Here is a 20,167-nt window from a genome sequence, read left to right as displayed (position 1 = left end):
TGGCCAGCCACACCCTCCGCAGCGAGTCAGAAGGAATCAACCAGTACTGTTCTACAAATGAAGAAACCTGTATGGCTTTTACTTTTATAACAGCTGCAAAAAACCACAAACAAACAAAAAACAACAACAAAAAAACAAACCAAAAAAACCCCCAAACAGATGTAAAGGTGTTGCTGGCTCTTTCCTCTTGTGACTGCTGAGCAAGTCACCATTACCTGGGGGAGGGCTTACTCAGAAAGGTAGCTTCTAAATACACATGTGGGATTTTTGTGGGGAAAAAAACCCACCCTGTAAAATCTATTGATGCATTTCCCCAAATAGTATTGCTGTCACGAATCCCAAACATTATAACAGACTGTAGTGACATATATGGTAAGCATTTGAAAACTGATGATTAAACAAGTTTGTTTTCCTATGCCAAATGTAGACTTGAGAAGGAAACAGCTTACATGGGTAATAATGTTTGTTTTGGATCGATACACAGTAGATTGCCCAGTGCTGATTATTTTGAACAAATGCACAGCTCTACCCCATGTAATAAAAATCTGGCTGCCCTTTGTTACTCATGAAACTCATAAAGGTTAAACCTTTAGCCTGAAGGAAAAAAAGATCCTTTTCATCCAATGAAAATTAATAGGACTGAGCATCCCTCCCCTTGCAGGCAGCTGTAATTTTTCAGCTAAGAGGCATAGAGGTTTAAGAAGAATTGATGATGGAAAGTTTTTGTCACCAACATAAACACATTTTAAAAGCGGCCAGCAGTAGGCTCACACTGAGAATTGTACGTCTGAGGCGATGCCAGTGGTACTTAGCACAGCTGCTCATGGCTGTGCGCCTAATTGAATGTTGTTTGTCTCAAGATTTTCCAGTGGACCATTTCAAGTGGCAGCATGCAGCTGATGTGCCATATAACCCACATTAACACCTCACCTGCAAAATACATAATTACATTCAAATCTGCTGATTAGATGCAAAATACAAACACATGCCAGTGGTTGCATCTCAGAAGTAACCATGCCCATCCACAGTGAAGAAAATGAGTGGATTGTTACCTAGAACTGGTCCCGCATCCTGTCTCTCCAAAAAAAGATTATTGGTAGCATGTGTAGGAATTAAAATTTCTTATGATCATTTTTTGATGATGGCTCTTTAAGGCTAGGTAAATCTAATTCTGTTTTTCCCACACATTTATTTTGCATCTCGACTCTTATGTAAAGGTTTGCAAAACATCTCTCTGTGATGCTAAAAAAGGAAATCTTCTGATCAATTACTCCTTATATACATAGAATGAGCTGTCAAATTGCATGATTTATAAAATTAGAGAAAGTTAATCTAATATCTCTTAATATAACTGCTACTCTCATGTCAATCTTTTTTACTGGAGCATGTTTGTTCCAGATTTATTTATTTTTTAATAACTAGTGTTCACTTCACAGTGAAGTTTATGTTTGTATTAAACTAATTTACATCCATTTGAAAATGCTGAATCCAAGCCATTTCCTTTTTCCACTGGGAATGCAGTCAAGTATAGTTGCTGCTGAATAACTATTTGGAAAATATGTTTTTATTATTGTTGTGTATTCAGGTGATTACATGCAGTGGCTGATCTGAGAGGTCATAACAGGCATTGTGAATGCAGTGGACTAAGCTTTGTTCTAACAGAGCAGGTAACAGCTAAAAAACTCCAAACAGAATCTAAGCCCTTATTTTAGGAATAATTTCATAAGACTTACTTAAAATAATGCATTTATGTAGCATAATCAATTAAACTCACATCCATAATGAGACATGAAATGTGGTTTGGGTTTTTATACCTCAGAAAATACAAGTAGGTAGTCTAGCAGTATGTAGTCCTGCTAAATTCCATCTGTTTCGAGGTTATCTTCATTTAAATAAAGAATTCTTACATAAAAAAAAAAAAAAAAAATCATTGTTTCAGATATGCTACCCCAAAAAAGAAACAAACAATGTTGAAAACCCATGTTATATTAAGATCATACCTAGTGGACAAAACCAATCTCTTGAAAGAGATTTATGACAAAGGAAAATCTTAGGGAAGCAGACTTGTAATGAAGGTGAGAACTAAGTCTGTCGCTTTGTGTCTTCAGACTTTGTGCACCTTGTGAAGAGTCTCTCTGAGGAAAGTGGTGATCTAAATATCTAATGAAGGGCTATGTGTTCTATAAAATGGTAAGAGTGATGCTTGCATAGACAATCATAAAGGTGATGCTTCCTAATTTTATAGGCTACACAATCTACTTCTAATCTACTCTTAAGCATGAGATTCTTGGTAGAGAGAAAGGTAGGAATAGAATTTGTTACCTATATACATCCCATAATGAGCCAGCTGAAGTGTTTAACCTTTTTCCTTCAGTTACTGTAAAACCAGCTGCTGTTACTGGACATACCTGGCTAGCAGCACTCGGGAAACACACTGCTGCAGGCAACACCTCAAAAGGGTTGGGGGAAGAAGCTTCTGCTCCCCTGTTTCTCCGTCAGAGTCGTTCCTGAGCTGAGGCTACAGGTTTCAGAGCTGGACATATATTCTGCAGGTGGGATGCTGCTACAGGCCATCAAAGCAGTTTTCAGACAGGTGAGATTCGGAAACAAAAGCCAGCTCATTCCTTGCTTTTCCTCTTGCATACTTCCTACCCCCAAAGCTATAGTAACTTCTTGGTGTCCCCCTTCAATGAGCATGCTGCCATCAGTACTTTGTTAGAGGTATGTTCTTTACTCCATGGGCATGGGCTTATTCACTTCCTTTTTAACTTTTACAACATTAATGGATCTCTTAGAGGTTTCCCACATTTAAATCTCTTTGTCAAACCAATTAGTGTTGTTTTAATCACTTTCATATCTCAGAGCATCCATATCCTGATAGATACTTAAGAGAGAAGAATAAAGGAACAGCTCCTTCCCTGAAGAGCTTGAAGTCATTCTCATTGAAATAGTTCCAGAAAGCAGTTACTCTTAAAACAGACTTTACAGACTATACTTTAGGAAGTTGTAAGTGACATATATTAAATTGTTAACCCTTACATTGCACCTATCATGAGATGCTTAGAGCGACTTTGGTAAACTAACAAGAGCAACAACTGCTACGAGGCACTGACTTTACAAACAACAGCCTTTTGTACAGATACCAGATTTCACCAAAATTGAAGTGCAGGGAGGCAATATGATACACACTGATAATGTGCAGAGTTAAAGCCTTAGAGAAACAAACGACCGGGGGGGGTGGTGTGATGTGTGTGTTACTGTAATAAGATGCAATTAGAGGGGCATTTTAGATTTCTTATTACTAGAAGTGAATTTTAAGACAGAATCTGACCAAGAATTATGACTCAGACCTTTGAGAGAACACTGTACTTAATTTCCTTATGAGCAAATTTGAAGTCTTGATTTATTCTCTGTCACCCAAATTCTGTTAACAAAGTAAATAAACTACATATTTTTAAAAATCTCATCTATTATTCTCAACTCTCATATGTCTTTTTAATTTTAAAATTAAATATTCTGGATATTAAGTTGCAAAATACTGTCTTTAAAAACTCATTTCAATGTATTAATAAGATAAGCTACTGATTACACTAGTCCAGGTGTTCAGAACTGCTTAGATATCTCTGTGGAGCACGGCACTGTGCCATATCATCATATTCTATCTTTTGTCTGGCTCATTTTGTTAGAAGAACGTTTCAATAATGTACCAAAAAAAGCTTCTATGTTTCACTTTATTTCATTCAATGCTGTTCTTATCCACACTAGAATTACAGTTTTTATTTGAAGGTGTTATGTGGGAGGTGATGAAGAGCCCAATGAACCTTCTTTATTCCCTTTCTTCCCACTTGTGGCAACAGGTCATATTGGGGTTTAGCTAGAAGAAGGATTTGAGTGGCCTCGCTTTAACAGAATAATTACAGTGCCATAGCTACGCTGATATAACTCCCCCATGTGGATACTCTATTCCACGGATAAAAAATATTTTATTCTAGAATAACTACTCTGCTTTTTAATTCTATCTGAACAAAGTTACTTTCCCTCTGAAGGGAGGGATCACATGGGAAACATATCAAGATATCTACAAGTTTTGTTTCTTCTTGTGGTCTAACCCTCTCAGGGGATCCTGAGATGCTGGAACGGCACCAACTCCAACTCACCAAGTCTCCAACTGGACTTCAGTCAAGGGAAGAGCATGGTCTTCTAGTCTAGTCAAAGAGCCCTCTCCACAGAGCAGAAGGGGATTGAAAATGGGATGCCATGACATATATCAACAGTACTGGGTAAGCAGGTAATATATAGGTTAATATCAGCCTGAACTGAAAGGCTGAATCTGCACTTAGTTAAACATCTAGACTAAAATCAAAATGTTTCTTTCTTAGGTATTTTTTTCTTCTGATGGACAGTTGAAAATTATGCTTTTCTCTGACAAAAATAGCTTGATAGGAAAAGCCTAGGCAGTCCCAATTACAGATGCAACTAAACTGAGTAACATTTAGTTTAGGAACAGAAGTAAGGTTACTAGCATCACAGAAACTATTCACTTGTTAACATATACAAATGCTTCTGAAGTTCTTTTCCGAAATGGATTTACGAGGCTGCATAGAGACACAGATAGAAGATCTGTCTGTACAAGTCTCCCAATGTAGAATGTTTTCTAGACTTGCAGACAATTTCCACGTTTTCACTTCATGTATCAAAAAGACTTCATGCATCAAAAATGCCAAAATAGGTTATTTAATATAAGTGAAAAGAAATAAGTATGATGTTCTATTATTTACTCCTGCCTTTCTTATCTCTCTTAGAAAGAGTGAAGATCCTCAGTGGTGTTAGATAAAAAAAAAAATAAAAGAAATCAGACTTTCACTGATCTAGAAATAAAATAAAAGGTTTCTATTGCTGCTGTGATAAATAGTGTGGATTATCTAGAGCTGCCTGATCACAAGTGGTGTCAAGAATACATTTCAAATCATCAGCGTGGAAAGAAATTCTCATGGTTACTAGCAGAACCCCTACCACAGCCTGAATACAAACAGTTAAGTTGACAGCATCTGAACTTGTAAAATCACCAAGACAGAACTATTCTTGGCTATAAAGCTATTTTGTAGCATTTGTTTTTTCTTAAGAGTGCAATTTTTAAAAAGAAAGTGCCTTGGTTACTGCATTGCAGCTTTACACTTCAGTTAGTAAAGCGTCACAGGTTTTAAAGACCATCTGAACTTCCCCTTGAAAGGTATGAAAATACTCCTGGATGACTTGTAAACAATAGACTTAAGGGCAGACACTTAGCTTGTGTAAATCAGCATCACTCCATTTAAGTTAATGGAACTATGCCAAGATACCAAATTTCATCTGACATGGTCTATTTTTTGCTTCCAACTATTCTTTCATGGAGTTAGAGAACAAAAGAATTTCAAAAGAGATCTTTCTGGGAATAGACTGACCTCCTCGAGCCTGACTGATACTGTAAAATGGAACTTTAGCTGATGAACCAAACACTGCATCACATTTCCTCCAACAACAACCTGAAATAATGATCTATAGGCGCTTACTGTTGCCAGCACTTTTTAAACATTTCCCCTTGTGCCTCAACAGTTGAAATCCCAGGAAGTTAAATCAGCTTGCAAATTTGACTGAATCAACACCTGCTCATCCAAAACACATTTTAACTACAGGAAGGAATTCTTCAGTCTCATTTGGAGCAGCAAAAAACAAAACACAGAAATCATGGCCAGACAATTTCAGGGCTCTGCAGGAATACAGAATTAAGCCATAGCATGTCCTTGCTGTTCCATCCTGTTTTCTACTAGTTCCAGTACACAAGCAGGCTCAGGCTAGAAGTACATTTATCGTTTGCCATGCTTCTGTTGAAAAATAGTTCAATATAGCCACACATCTTCTCTCACGTAATATGAATCTAATTGAGAAATGGGAATAGCTTCTGCTTCCCTTTGTTTTCTTATCCGCCTATACATTGATACACATAATAGCGTGATATACTGAATGCAAAACGGTGGGATATATAACATCCAAAACAAGTAAGTTTCTTCTGATGCTATGAATTCTGTCAAAACACTGGTTTTAACCTGATCTTGCCATCATAACAATATGAGTTTATATATTATATATCATATATGTTACACCAGTATTAAAATTATTCTAGAGAGTTTAAGAGATGTAATTTTTATTTTCCATTTATGTACCTGAAAATTTGTTGCTTTTGGAATTGATAAGAAAAATTTTAAAGGTATTTCAAATGTACTTAACTTTTATTGTTAGTTTATTGCGTCTTTGTAAAGGAAGGAGTGCATGCAGTATAATGTTAATGAATGTATTCCCCTTGTTCAGAGATCCAAAATTGAGACTGAAATGTTGATGACTTAGGAACTCATGAAAAAAAATGGAGAAATTCAGATTTACAAACCTGTTGTGAAGCTGGTACAGTGGCCCTCTACATGTACTCAGCTGGGGTTGTTATACAATAACAGCAGCTGATAAGCCACAAGAGCATGGCTGGAATCAAGGAGAGAAAGAATTGGCACTACCGTCTCCTACACACCTAGGAAGTGCCATAGCAAATGGGACTGTAGTAGTTTTAACATGAATCTCTCCTCAATATGTTTTTGGGGGTTTTTTTTGTTTGCTTGTTTGGGGTTTGTTTTGGTTTGGTTTTAACTATGAACATTTAAAGAAGAGAAATAAACTGAATGCCCAACTAAAATGTCCAGGAAGCAGATTTCCTGTTTGCCAGACAGCCCTAGCTGACAAAAACTTCATATTTAAGAGGATAGTTGATAAATTACATTTGAAATGCCAGAGTAAACCCAGGAAAGAGGCCAAGTATGCAAAAAATAGGTACAAGAGTTTTAAGTGCATTGTGTATTCATGTGTCATACAGCCATATTACACGTTATGTGTGTTCTCATTCCTAATCTAGGAAATGGTATGCTATTCCTATCAACCCACACTTAGATGTGCACAGTGGTGCCCAAACATACACGCGTTCATTCTTTCACTGCTGAGTCTCAGTATCACAGCTGCCAGGAACATCCCCACCACTGACCCTCATAACAACTAACACATACCTAACTGGATTCCCAGAATCTCCTTATCTTGAAAATGGTCCCTGGATTTTCAAGTGACCCACTGTTGTGAACATTGCTATTAGTGCATCACCATCTCTCAACCAGCAGCAGAGAGGTGACCCTCCCTAGAAACGAATGACAGGAAAGAATAAAACACATACACACAGAGAAAAGGAAGAATAAAGAGGGGACATAAAAGGATAAAGGGGTCTTACCTGAAGTTAACTTTTAGTTATTGATACTAAATATCTCAAGCTACTTTACTGAAGTTGTATCAAGGGAGAGCCACATTCATAATTATGCTGCAAACATATTCTATGTATATGCATAGCTTACGCAATATTTTTACTGGAAATTTCCCTGCGTCTTTAATTTTATGCTAGCTCTTTGTGGTGCCCTGTACTAACTATTGTCAAGGGAATTGTTTGTATTTAGTTCCCTGTAGAAGGGGGTGAGGATTACACTAAGACTTTAAGAAGAGGAGAGATGACAAAAAAAAAAAAGGCAATAAAGAAGAGACATAATCTTGTAGTTCTCAACCTTTTAAATCAGTCAAATAAGGATGAAGAGTAATTTAGAATATATTCTAAGATCAACAAGAAGTGAATCCTGGAAGGCCACACCTTACAGAACTGGAACAGTCACTTTTTATGAAAGCTTTTATAGTCCATGGCAAGTTTCTGAAACAATTTAATAAACCATAAACAAAAGCTCAGTGTTTCTGAGTTTTGGACTGTGTCATAGTAGCTAACGTTACATTAAGTGACGCTGGGGAAGTATAGTCATGGAGCTAGTATAAAATCTCACTATAAAGAGACAGTTTGATTGTAAATAGGCTCATGTGACACTGCATGCATTACGTGGAGAATTACTAGCTAGAGTGAACAGCAACAGCTAGTCAAATATTGTAACAGTAATAGAAATAACAAAGGGGAACACGTACCTTTACTTTTTCAGGCCACAACGGCAGCACAGCATCACACTGTCCCATATTGCTAATTGCAGCATTACACAAGTATACCACAAACACTGAACCTCTCCATCATGAGTATCAGGAATAATGTTTATGCCAGTAACTAATGTTTAATCCCCCACAAGGAAACATACTGCTTATGCCTGATAGGTTTTTGAAGACATGAAAACCTCAAAACACTTTAAAAAGTCCAAGTAATCCACTGCCTAAGTCAAGACCAGAGAACAGCACAAATCTCTTCCTAGTCAGAGGAGCCTGATCAGATGATCCCATAAAGGATCCTGTTGCCCATAGAATGGATGAAAACACCTGGCCAGTGATGCATGCTGACTCAGATGATCAGGGAGACCACTCAACCTGCATGGGTTTCTTGGACAAAAAAAGCTCTCTGGGCTTACAGTGCCTGCATAACAGATTTAGTAACGAGTCACAGTGCCTCTCCCCTCTGCTGCAGTTTTCAGTCCCGTAGTACAACAGCTTCCATTGAAACACAAGAAATTTGAAAACTGTAGGAGACAAAAAACAAGTTCCAGGGGTGAGAGGGATCTCCTGGATACTCTTGTGACAAATGCATGGGATCCAAGCTGCCATTAGACCTGCAGTGTTTGAGGTAAAAGAAGACTAAATCCTGAAAAACAGTTCCAATCATGGAAGTAGAAGAGGAAAGATGGAGTTCGGCAGAGAAAAGTGACATGATGGAGTGACAACTTGCTCCAGAAAGAGGGAGGAGAGTGTCAAAATTGACACAGGAGTCGTAAGCCTGAGTGACAGGGAAGATGCTGAAACTGCTGATGGACACGTAAGAGGAGATGTCAGGATAAAAAGAGGTGCACCTGTGAAGAAGAGGTAGATCTAAGCCAGCATAGCGAATGCAGTTAAACGGAACAAGGGCATGGGAAAGGTAAGACTATGTTAAGACCTAAGGCAAGAAGGCCTTCACCAGGGACCAAGGAATCATGGGAAAGGAACAGAAATAGAAGTAGGAGCAAGATTTTAATATCTGTTCAGAGAAGTAAAGTGCTAAAAGCAGAAGTTACATTTTTCTGTCCAGAATTGTTAAATCCACTATAGATAATTGTATTTGGTAAAGAATGTGGCTTACTCATGTACTGAATTCTTGCCAAAATTACTCTTGGGACAGCCAGATACCATGTAACCAGCTCTGAAGTCCTATACAGAAATGTGCTTGGCACATCATAATGTATCAATGCTGAGAAGCTGTCTAGATGGTGATCTAGGGACATTGACCATGGATGTCTTAGCTGATGCTCCAGAGGCATGGGTAGGTGAATCTGAGTTTGACCTTCGGAGGTAACCCTACTATGGTGGACATCTGGAACAAAAAAGACAGGTATTGAATATACATTATATTTTGAAAAGTGACTGAAATACAGAGGGTAATAATGGAATTCTAGCAGCATGGGGTTCAGTGCCCACATCTCTCATTGCAAATACAAGCCTTGGGGATAGAGGATTGCTGAGCTGTGGACTTAACTCGAGACAAACAACAGAAAAGGAGGAGGAATCCCAGGAAACACAAATCACAGCAGGGTTGAGATCACGCTGGAGGAGGAAGCAGTTCATGAAAACTGTTGTCCAATATAGGTACCTTTCAGTTGAAAATATATTCCTTCTTAACTTGTATTTATTGCTTGCCTGCCATGTGTTCAGTTTTATTTTTTGCTTTGCTCTTTCTCAAGCATTAAAAGGAAAAATAAGAGTACCTGAAGTCCAGTGAACATAAACTGTGGTATGCAAGTTTGAGGCCTTAATATCAAAGCCTAGATACATAGAAAACAGATACAGGTTACCTGGAAAAGTGTTAAAGGAGTAAGATAAGTGGATATTGTATACAGGAATAAAGGAAGGCTCATCAAAAGCTATCTTAAAATTCGGTAGGAATTTTCTCCTTAATATCACTGAATGACTACTCCAGAATCTTGGACTGCTAGAAACCTCCTTTGAATCTCCACCCTAGAGTTTCTCAAGGCCTTTAAGATCTAAATTTCCTTTATAAAGTCTAACACAGATTAAATATTCACAATTCTACTTAATTCCTACAGTTACTAACCTCCATGATGTGTCTGTCTTTGCCTGTTAGCCTATCTTTCCATTTCAGATATTACCCTAACAGTCTCTTTTAAGTTATTATTTATCTATGAAGCCTGAGGGTTGTCCTAATAGCTTTTCTGCTTACATAAAAATAATTTCTAGATATGCAAGCAATCAGTATTTTCAGTTTACTTCACCAACTGGTTTCCTAAATATCTTTTTTTTTTTTTTTTTTTTTTGCATGTCTCTAAAGTGAAACAATAGACTCATGTCTTAACCTCCCATTTAATTGAATTCTTACTCAGGCCATCCACGTTGTTTGACAGTTCTTTGTGTTTTGCATTTTTAATGATTGATCTTCAACATTGCTCATTACTTTCACAAACTTTACTGGTAAGGAAACCTATGCAAAAGTATGTCTGGGTCTCACCATTACTTGTAGTATTTTTCTTCCCATGAACATCTGGAAATTACATAACATAATTCCTGGGAACATTTATTATTGTAATAACACCATAGAGACTTTTCCTATCCTAGTCTGATACTTGCCGTATGGTGGCTGGAGAGGTGAAATGAGATTTTTTTTATAAGGATGACAAGAGACCACGAAATATCTGAAGGGAAAAAAAGGAAGAGAGGAGGAAAAGAGAAGGCAAGAGCAAAGCAAGAAAGATGTCAGAACAGCTTCTGAGAAAAACAGGCAGAGGAATCAGAGAGAAAGAAAGCAAACAAACTGGTGATAAAAAAACATGCTGAGCAAGATTTCTATGTGGTCTCTGTTTCAGGGCTGGAAAGGAGGGAGTTTCTCCTGTAATTCTCTGTAGTTCAAAGGCTGTCAGAATCCATATACAGGGGAAGAAATGATACCTCAGATGGTACAATACTTAGACAAAGTCTTAGCCCATTTTACAAACACATACTAAGGCATTGTCTTCAGCCAACCCTAAAAATCAGACTTTCTCAACTCTGTAGCGTTGCCCAAGAAGTTGACTGTCCAGTACGTTGGAAGAACACAGCTCTGGCTGCATAGTTGCTAGTAGATATCCCATCTGCTCTTGAGAAGCCTTAAGATAATCTTTTCTAGAGGGTTTAGGCACCACTTGCTACGAGGAGAGGAAGGATTTTTAAGCAGTGTGTGACTACTAAATACAGGGACATCAACTTCTTACTAGCCATATGGATATGTGGATCTAGACTGTGATGAGCTTAGGCTTTAGCCCACTACCTGCCTTAGCCACCAGAGTATAAACATAATCTTAGAGTGGAAGGCAAGAAAAGAAAATGAAATAACATCTTATGTACACAAATTAGAGATTGTAGAAGTATGACAAAAGATAGAGCTCAGTAGACAGGGTGATATAAGACTAAATAAGCTGATTATTAAAGAAGAGAAATTTGCAGCTAGTAGACCATGAAGAAAAGAAGGGTCAGGTAAATCCCACATCAAGAAGAGACAATGACCAAGACTGTGAGGGAACTGATCCAGAACTACAAATAAAAATGGTCACGTCAATGAAAAGGAATAAGATGAGGCAAAGGCGCAAAGCTAAATAAAAGCTAAGTAACAAAATGTGAAGGGAAATGGCAAAGAAAAGAGAGCTCAAAGACTCAAACTCATTGAAGAAAGAAAGAAAAAAACAGCTGAAACTACAATAGGACCCTGAAATGTAAGAGAGTCATCATTAGTTATCAGTGTCCGAGGATAGAAAGAGAAATGAAAATTATGTCTGACCTACTATGAAAAATAGAGACAGTATTAATTTTAAAAGAAAGGAATTGTCTGGCTGTAGATAGCCAGTGTACTAATAGGATTGGTACCATTCATCTTATATACCCATTACTATGAGTAGTATCTAAACATAGGTACTATTATATCTATCTAGTACAATATTACCAGGCAATTAATTTAACTGTTTATTTAGGGTGACTATTCTAAGGCAATCTCAGATTCTCTAGAAGAAAAATCAAACTGAGTTTGCAATAATCTGGTTTATATATCTGTCCCTAAAGATGCCATTTAATGAGATTTGTCTCAAATATTAATTTCTATACAAATGAGTTTCATAAAAATACAGTTAATTGAAATATACTCGAGATGGATATGGATGATTCCTCCTTCTTCATCAGAAGGTACTTACTTCTAGTTTTAGAAGTAGTAGTTATAGCAAAACCAGCAGCATAACATTTTTCTTTACTTTTTCAATTTAGATAATGTAATTTTTTAGTTCCAACACAGTCTAAGTAAAAGATATTTACATTAAAAGTATGAGGCTAAATTACTTGTATAGATAGATACAAGTCCCACAAAGTCATGTAAAAATAGATCTTTGGATACTCACTTGGAACTAGTCCATCATTTCAACTGGATGGCGCCTCTTTAAATCAATACTCTGTGCACAGAGCACAGTTACTGGAACTCTCGCCACAGGTGGGAAAGCTAGATTTCTTACTACTTACTTTCATTATTCTTCTTAGCCCTTTCTCCTCCTAAGCTGGATTGAAAGACCTACATGTATCGCCGTATGTGAATAAAACTCACAACAAATTAAGAAAGCTCAGTTGTGAGATCGACCCTCCCTCTCCCAAGCCTGATAGTTCACACCGCACACTTGTGTTTCCACTTCTGCGTGACTGCCAGACAATAAGATGGGTGAAAGCATGAATCTGAGTGTCACTGAACACTACGAAATGGCTAGCCTTTACAGGTTTTCATTTCTTCTAAAGCAAAGAACATCCATTACCTGAAATAGACCAAGCTCCAAGAAAATTAAAATTCATATATATTTTACCCTTTTTCTTTGCACAGAACTCTTCATGTCACTTTGTGCACTTACGACTCATTCTTATGACCTGCATAATATATGCGTAACATGTATGTTGCTATGACTCACATGATTGTAGTCCAAGAGTGATTTAAAAAAATAATTAATTTTAAAGAAGAGGCAATATGTGTTTCAGAGTATCTAAGGCAGACTTGCATGAAGAATTCAGGAGCAAAACTGTACTCCCTTTGCTCCAGGTCTTGTCATAGATGTGTATTTTATCTGCCTATTCTGTGGTGCAGCAGAATGAGAATTCTTCATGTGGCTGTAACAGCCCCAAGGAGTTACAAACACAGCCACGGTCAGAATGAGGTCAGGTTATTCCACATCCCTTTTCTCTGGTACAGCAGCAGCAGGAAAAACATATGGCATAACAGACATTAAGTCATATTGCTTATTCTAAACTTAGTCTTGTATTTCTGCCACATGTGGAAAGTTCCACGTGTAACAAATGTCAAGAGCCCTTGCATTGCCCCAAATTTTTGAAAATTCTTCCACTTGTTCAGGCAGCTGAAGCAGGAGGGACACAGACTAAAGCCTGTGCACTCTGACGCAAAAGCACTCAAAGACTTGTATTTTTCTTCGGGCTGCAAAGAAATGAATTTACTCACTACAGTATCCCAGAGAAGAGAACTATAATCAGACATGAAATGCCCCCAGTTTTTTATTGACATCATTGATCACATACCCATAATAAGCTAAGATGACCACATATGGGCTCCTTTACTCATTGCACATTATGAACTAACCCTGAAGTCATCCTGAAGATCACACTCGTTGCCATCAGAAACAGGAAGCGTTCAAAAGCAGGCTGAGGTGGAGTTGGCATTTCTACGTTGTCGCCAGCACAGTCCTCCCAAGCACACCTCCAGGCACAGCCAGGTAACCTCACCACAAGCCATGGACTTAGGGCTTGCAACTAGATCATCTTTTAGGTCCCTTCCAACCAAAACCATTCTGTGATTCTATGACTTCTGTTCACAAGCTATACGGATGGGAAGGAGGCAGCTGCTGCATTTTTCAGTGTGCAGAGATCCTTTGGACATACATTAAGAGACACAACTTGGAAGTAAATTATGGCAGACACTATACGGATTGGTAAGAGAGAGGGCGTGAGAGTCTTCTCCAGCATTCAAATACTGAACTTAGAGGGAATGCTTCAACTTGGACTAAAAACTGTTTATAGAGAGCTAGGATCACAAACCCATTTATCATTATACCGACAAGCGCTCCCTCTGCATTCAAAAGGAATGGGGGAGTCTCACCAGAAAATGTGCTGTGCCTTCTGCAGCGTCCTCTGGGACAGCATGGGCCTTTACTCTTACTCAGAAAAATGCCGTAAAACCCTTTCATATTATACACGCTTCACTAGGAGTGTTACATAGTCATTCAAGAGGAAAGGAAAAAAAGGGATAATTAAAAGGACACTCATATATTGCTTTAAAAAATGTTTAGATGTATGCATGCATCTTCAGAGTATTTTTATTGGAAATATCATTAATAAAATCGAGACCTACTGATGTAACTTCACCCTAAGGTGAAATTGTCATTGACTTCAACGGGATATTTGCCTGAGTAAAGCCACAGGAATTAGATCCAATACAATTAAAGCTGTAAAATATTCCCTCAACAAAATAAAACTGTAAAAAAAGCTGCTACCACTACTATAACACTGTATTATTCCAAGTGTGCGCTCCCAGACTGTTATTATGCCTGCATAGATAGTTGCAGGGGAAACAGTGCTCTGTGTTCTCTTCTACCAAAGCAGATCTCTGCAGGTAATTTTAATGGGGCTGTTAATAACCTGGCAACTGTCCCAGCCAGATGTAGCACATTTAAACATTGTCCTTACAGCTTTGTCAGAACTGTTGACATTGCATGTCAGTAATGGAAAATTGCCACTGCACCAAACAACCATCTTCATTATATGGAATCACATTGTTAATCTACAGCCAAATGCAACTTGAGGCGGAAAGAGAGTTTAGATTGCACCCATCTGTATACTATCACTCCAGGTGGCAGGTCGTTCTTCAGGATTAGAGATTGAATCAGTCTTTCCATCATCAATAAGCCCTCCTCCACAACGAGTGCCTGTCAATCCAATATTTTACTTTCAGCACCGTGAGGACCGCACAGCATGGTAATGAAATTTCTCTGTAAGTAGACCACGGGGATCTATACCAGAGAGATACATCTCTTTAAAAAGCTCAGGGAAATCAGACAGCGTGCTGCACAATCTGGACAGTAACTCGGTTTCAAGCACCACCCTAACTGTTTTATCTGCTTAGGGACAAGATCTACCAGATAAAACAGCATTTTAATGCTGGGTTATTTCATTTTTTGTAGTAATTAGTACTGGGTGATTATTCCCCATTTGGAAAGGTTTGACAGCCTCAGAAAAGAAATCCATTTCTGAAACAAAACAAGCTCGTTGGTATAAAGCTTCTACATTTAACATTTCTCATCACATATTATAAATATGACCTTGGCTAAAAAAAAATATATTTTAAATTGCCCATAATTAAAACTTACTGGATATTATTTATTATTACCATTTCAAGATGCAACTTAGCCTCTTCCAGCAGCAACTGGAATTTCTTCAAAGGCCACTTGCTACCAGCAGTAGGCACTTTGTCACATTGAGAAGTTGTCTGCTTCCTTAAATTACCTATCTTGCTCTTATGTATTTATAATATGAGTAACCATGGTACCTAGTCACCCTCACCAGGACTTTCCTGAATCAGTTAGAATGATTATGTCAATACTTTAGGCATTTTGACTTTCTGATGACAGGTTTATTGTAAAAATATAAACTATAAAAATATATACAGACATACTAGGTGCATCTCATGCACTTCAATTGTTACAAAAAAATACTTTTGTAACAACAATACCATGAGTGGAAAATTCTCATGTTGTAACAGGCATCTAGCTTTTTAGAAATATATGTATTCCATTCATTCCCACTTGGTTATACTATGGATATTAAATTCAGCTTTTTTTTTTTTTAAAGTGTTCATGTTTTAACTGAAAATGGAAAGTTACAGCACATTTTTTCAAAGCATACAGAAATAAGAATAAATGCATTGTTCAGTTTTTCACAATCTATTGTTAATTTTGGTACGTTATACATTTGTTAAACACCTAACAAGCTCAAGCTAACAATTATGATCAGTTAGAAGAAATGACTATGTGACATTGCCACAGAAACTGCTGAAAATAGGAAAGCAAATGAAATACAAGACATTTCAGCTATGGAGGAACAGAAACAAAACACGGACAGAACAGAATTTCTGAAGCAATAGGACTGGTAGAAATACATCCTATAATATGCCTTTTACCTCAGTACGCCATCTGGGTTTGGTTTATCACATCTGCAAATACAGGAAATGTATTTGTTTACAAATAGAGGTCCTTAGAAAGCAGATCATTTGGTTATTATCAATCTTATTACTGTTGTATTGCCCAGGAAAATGGAAGAAAATGCCAGTGGTCAGCTGACTATTTTTTCCTGACAGATCCCCTTTTTAGCATACTGACAGTGGGTCTGATTGCCAACACTAGTTCCTTTCTGCCCAAATGGCCTACAGTCCAATAGCTATGGGAGGGGCTCTGCCCATAGGACTCCAGTGGAGTAAGTTCGAAATCCTTGCTTGGGTGAGACTGTAGCTCATGGAATTGAGTATCAGTTAATGCCCCATCAGTGGCACCTGTTAAGCCCATCCTGCACTGAGAGGAATAGAATGATTCATTTCTTCATTCTGTGATCTTTTTATCAGAAATATCAGACTCAGTAAATTATCAGTATGGACTTGAATTTTATCTGAAGGATAAAGTCCAAAATATGAAACTTTTCTCCCTTATTCCTCAGTCATTTTATCATTTATAAAATAATAAGGCCATATCCTTTGGTATATCCCCTTACTTTCTCTTGGAGGTAAACAAAACTGATGCCATGAAAGGAAACATCACATGAAAAGAACCAGCTCTAACTCTGAAAAAGAACAGTTTTTGTGGCTAGAACTCAAATTCCTCTATCTATTGTCAGCCCCAAAAGAGACCTTTTTGATGACCTTTGCCTTGCTTGGTAACACTTCTAAGATGATAAAGGCTACATTTTCACTACGAAAAACATTCTCTGGCTTCTGAACACCTGGTACAGTGGAGCTTGCATTTACATTTCCTTGGGGTTCAACTCCATCAGTAAAGGATTAACTATGTCCAAAGTGTACTGCAGCCCACGCTGTGCTGCGCTTGGCCTTAATCCCTCTGGCCCCATTTGCTGCTTCAATATCCACCCTGAAAAAAGGTGTTTGTTTTTGCTGTTCAAAACACAGAAAATAATGACCTTAACATAACCTGTCAGAAAGGTGTTTTTTTTAACACGATGCCAAGAGTCTATATCGTGTGCCGTGGGAATAGTACGTGACATATAAAGATATTTTAGGGTGCAAGGTTTGCCAGGACAGTGTGGGAAGGCCATGTAAACAAAGATCCCAAGGTCTAACATACATTTGAAAACTAGTTGCTCCTGGAGTGAGCTACCCCCAAAACCACATCCAGGTTTTATTTCAAAAGGAACTGGCTGGTGTACTCCACAAGTAAGCCTGCAAATAAACTACCAGGTATACACTGTGGATGATCAGCAAACAGGGTCCCAAGGGCCACTGAGAGAGCTGATTTGACTAAGAGCATAGGCAATACTCTTGGCTTTATACGGTTCTTGGCTGTACATTGCAAGTGGTCAAACTACTGAGTCTCTGGGAAGAGTCAGGATCCTGGATGGAAATGCATCCCTCCTTCAAGATCTGCGTAAAGAGCCTCCAATCCACAAGGATTCCCCTTTCCTCCCTTCCAGAGCATTTTCAACTACTAGTGTCTCCTTGCGTGACCTTCTTACATGCTTACACACATGATTGTAGAAACAGCTGGAAAAATTTAAGGCAGCACTTTGCTCCTACAGTTTGTTATCACTCCCTTGCCCCAAAAGCCAAACAGGATTTGTGAGAGCACCATTGGCCGAGTGAGGAGCATGCTGAGGCAGCGGTGGACTGTTTGCAGAGTAGTAATAGCAAAGAGGAGCACAGATCATGCTAAGTGGTCACAGCTATCCTTTTGCTGAACATCTCTGTTTGATTTGTCTCCCCCTTTGCAGTGATAATTTCACAACAATAGCCAAAGATTAGTGCTGCAGCACCAACGTTCCTCTTATATCCGTTTTTGGTGGTCTGTGAAAAGGCAGCATTACAGGACATTCTATGAGCACGTGGTAAAATATAACTGATCAATGTTTGAAGCACCTTTTTATGTCTTTGGATGGACATTAATTTTAATACCATTCTTTGTGCAAACGGACCTTCCAATGCAGACAAAGAAACAGCAGAAGGAATGAAATTTACAGGATATGAAATTGAAATAAACAGGCCATGTGTCATACCCCAAGGGTTGTTGGCTCAGTGCTACAAGCATCTTCCAAGAAGATTAAACGCCAAACATTAAATCTGGCCTCCCACTCTTCCATCCTCAAACTCGGTATGAATTTTGTTACTGAGTTCCAGAGGGGGGAAATTTACTACCAAACTTCCTGAATCACCTTTGTATTCCTTGTATTTTCAGGTTGCCTGGGAACCTGTTGAACTCCTGGCATCAATTAGAGAAAGTTTAAAGCTACTCTAATTCATATTCTGGCTGCGAGCAGCCCTCACGAGCCATCCACCTGTCCAAAAGAGCCAGATAATTGACCATTCTGGGCCTGCCTGTAACCCCAGAACACCTTCAAAGTGGGGAGTGTTTCCAAAGGCTGTTTTACCCTTTTATGACCTCTTTATATTGCCAAAGTGATATAATTTGGATGAGTCCAATGCAGACTGAACTCTTCCATGTGCATATTAGACTGTTGAATGCGAAACGCACTACACCACGGTCTGTCACTGACTTGCCAGTCACTCAGGCCTGATGAATGACTCCTCTCATTAAGCTGCAAAATTTTCTAGCTATATAACTAAAACCAGACTTTACAATGTATGATGCTCAGTTACAGTAATTTAGTGAACATACTTGTGTAAGAGAAAGACAGAGGAAAGGTGGGCAATTTGTACAGAAAGGAGCAACGTCTGAGAAATCCTTTTAAAAGGATGATTACAGCCATGATCTGTGTAGAGGTGGAAAGAGGCATAATAAATTAACTTACATGGTCAGTTATATTTCATATAATGGAGAAAAAGCTGAGTCAATGAACAATTGTGTATCACCATTATTGTGAAATGATTACAGTCCCCTTTATCACAGCTGTACAATACGCTGACTGAACAGGAAAACATGCAGTATACAGTGGAGTGATCTCTACCACTATGTAAGTGTCAGACTTGTTCCATATATTCAGTGATTTTCATAATGAAAACTTCAGCATAACACTGGCATTTTCCTCCTTTCATTTAATTCTTGCACTCCCTCTTCATCCACTAGGTGACCTTTGTATGCACTTGGTAGCTCGCCCAAGGTGCTGTCACACCTTCATTGCTCCTCTCTAATGATGAGTCATGTCTTTCAATGCCAGATTCAGACAGGATATTTGGTAAGGAATTGCATGGCCCTGTTCCAGGTACAGTGACGAAAATTTGAACACTTCACTACTTTATGTGACTTCTCACTTCTCTGAAAAGAATAATCAACAATTCTTTACCAGACTTAACCTGTTGAAATACTATCCTGCTATAATATTCTAGGACTCAAGAGAAGTCGTCACTGAAGGAACAGCTATTGCACCAGCACCATAGAAACACTGAGAACCAGTAACTGTTGAGTGAGTCAATTAATGGAGTATGTTTTCTCAGCACAAAAGGAAAGAGATGGCACACAATTAGAATGAGGGGGGTTTTACACGAAACAATGACACATAGAAGTAACTTGCATTTTGTAAAATAGGAACAATTATATAAAATTGGGCCATGTTTATAGTACTATGTTGCATAGAAAAGACTTAATACTGTTGACCCAGTAGTTACACTGAAAGACCAACACTTAATCTGGATATATATTATTTCTAGTATAGATACAAACAAATCACGGTCCAAGTTGCTGAAATAGAAGGAAAGATGAAAATCTTTTTATAATACAAATCCTGATTGTGCACCATTTTTACTGCTGGTCTGAGGAGATTTCTCTCCATTGTACTGTGTTTAACAGCCCCTTGCATATGTTAGCCAACCACTGACCCCACAGCGGAGTCAGCAGGCAAG

The 20,167-nt window shown here is 38.2% G+C and overlaps 1 long non-coding RNA gene across 2 annotated transcripts in view; it reads right to left on the bottom strand.

The window, feature by feature from the left end:
• LOC142601660 (uncharacterized) overlaps positions 1-20,167 on the bottom strand; it is a 175,699-nt gene that overhangs the window by 67,578 nt on the left and 87,954 nt on the right. The window lies entirely within an intron of this gene.

The sequence above is a fragment of the Balearica regulorum genome, chromosome 4 (assembly GCF_011004875.1).
Source record: "Balearica regulorum gibbericeps isolate bBalReg1 chromosome 4, bBalReg1.pri, whole genome shotgun sequence".
Taxonomy (NCBI): Eukaryota; Metazoa; Chordata; class Aves; order Gruiformes; family Gruidae; genus Balearica; species Balearica regulorum.
Note: the sequence above shows the minus strand (reverse complement) of the source record. Positions and strands in the feature narration are given on the sequence as shown.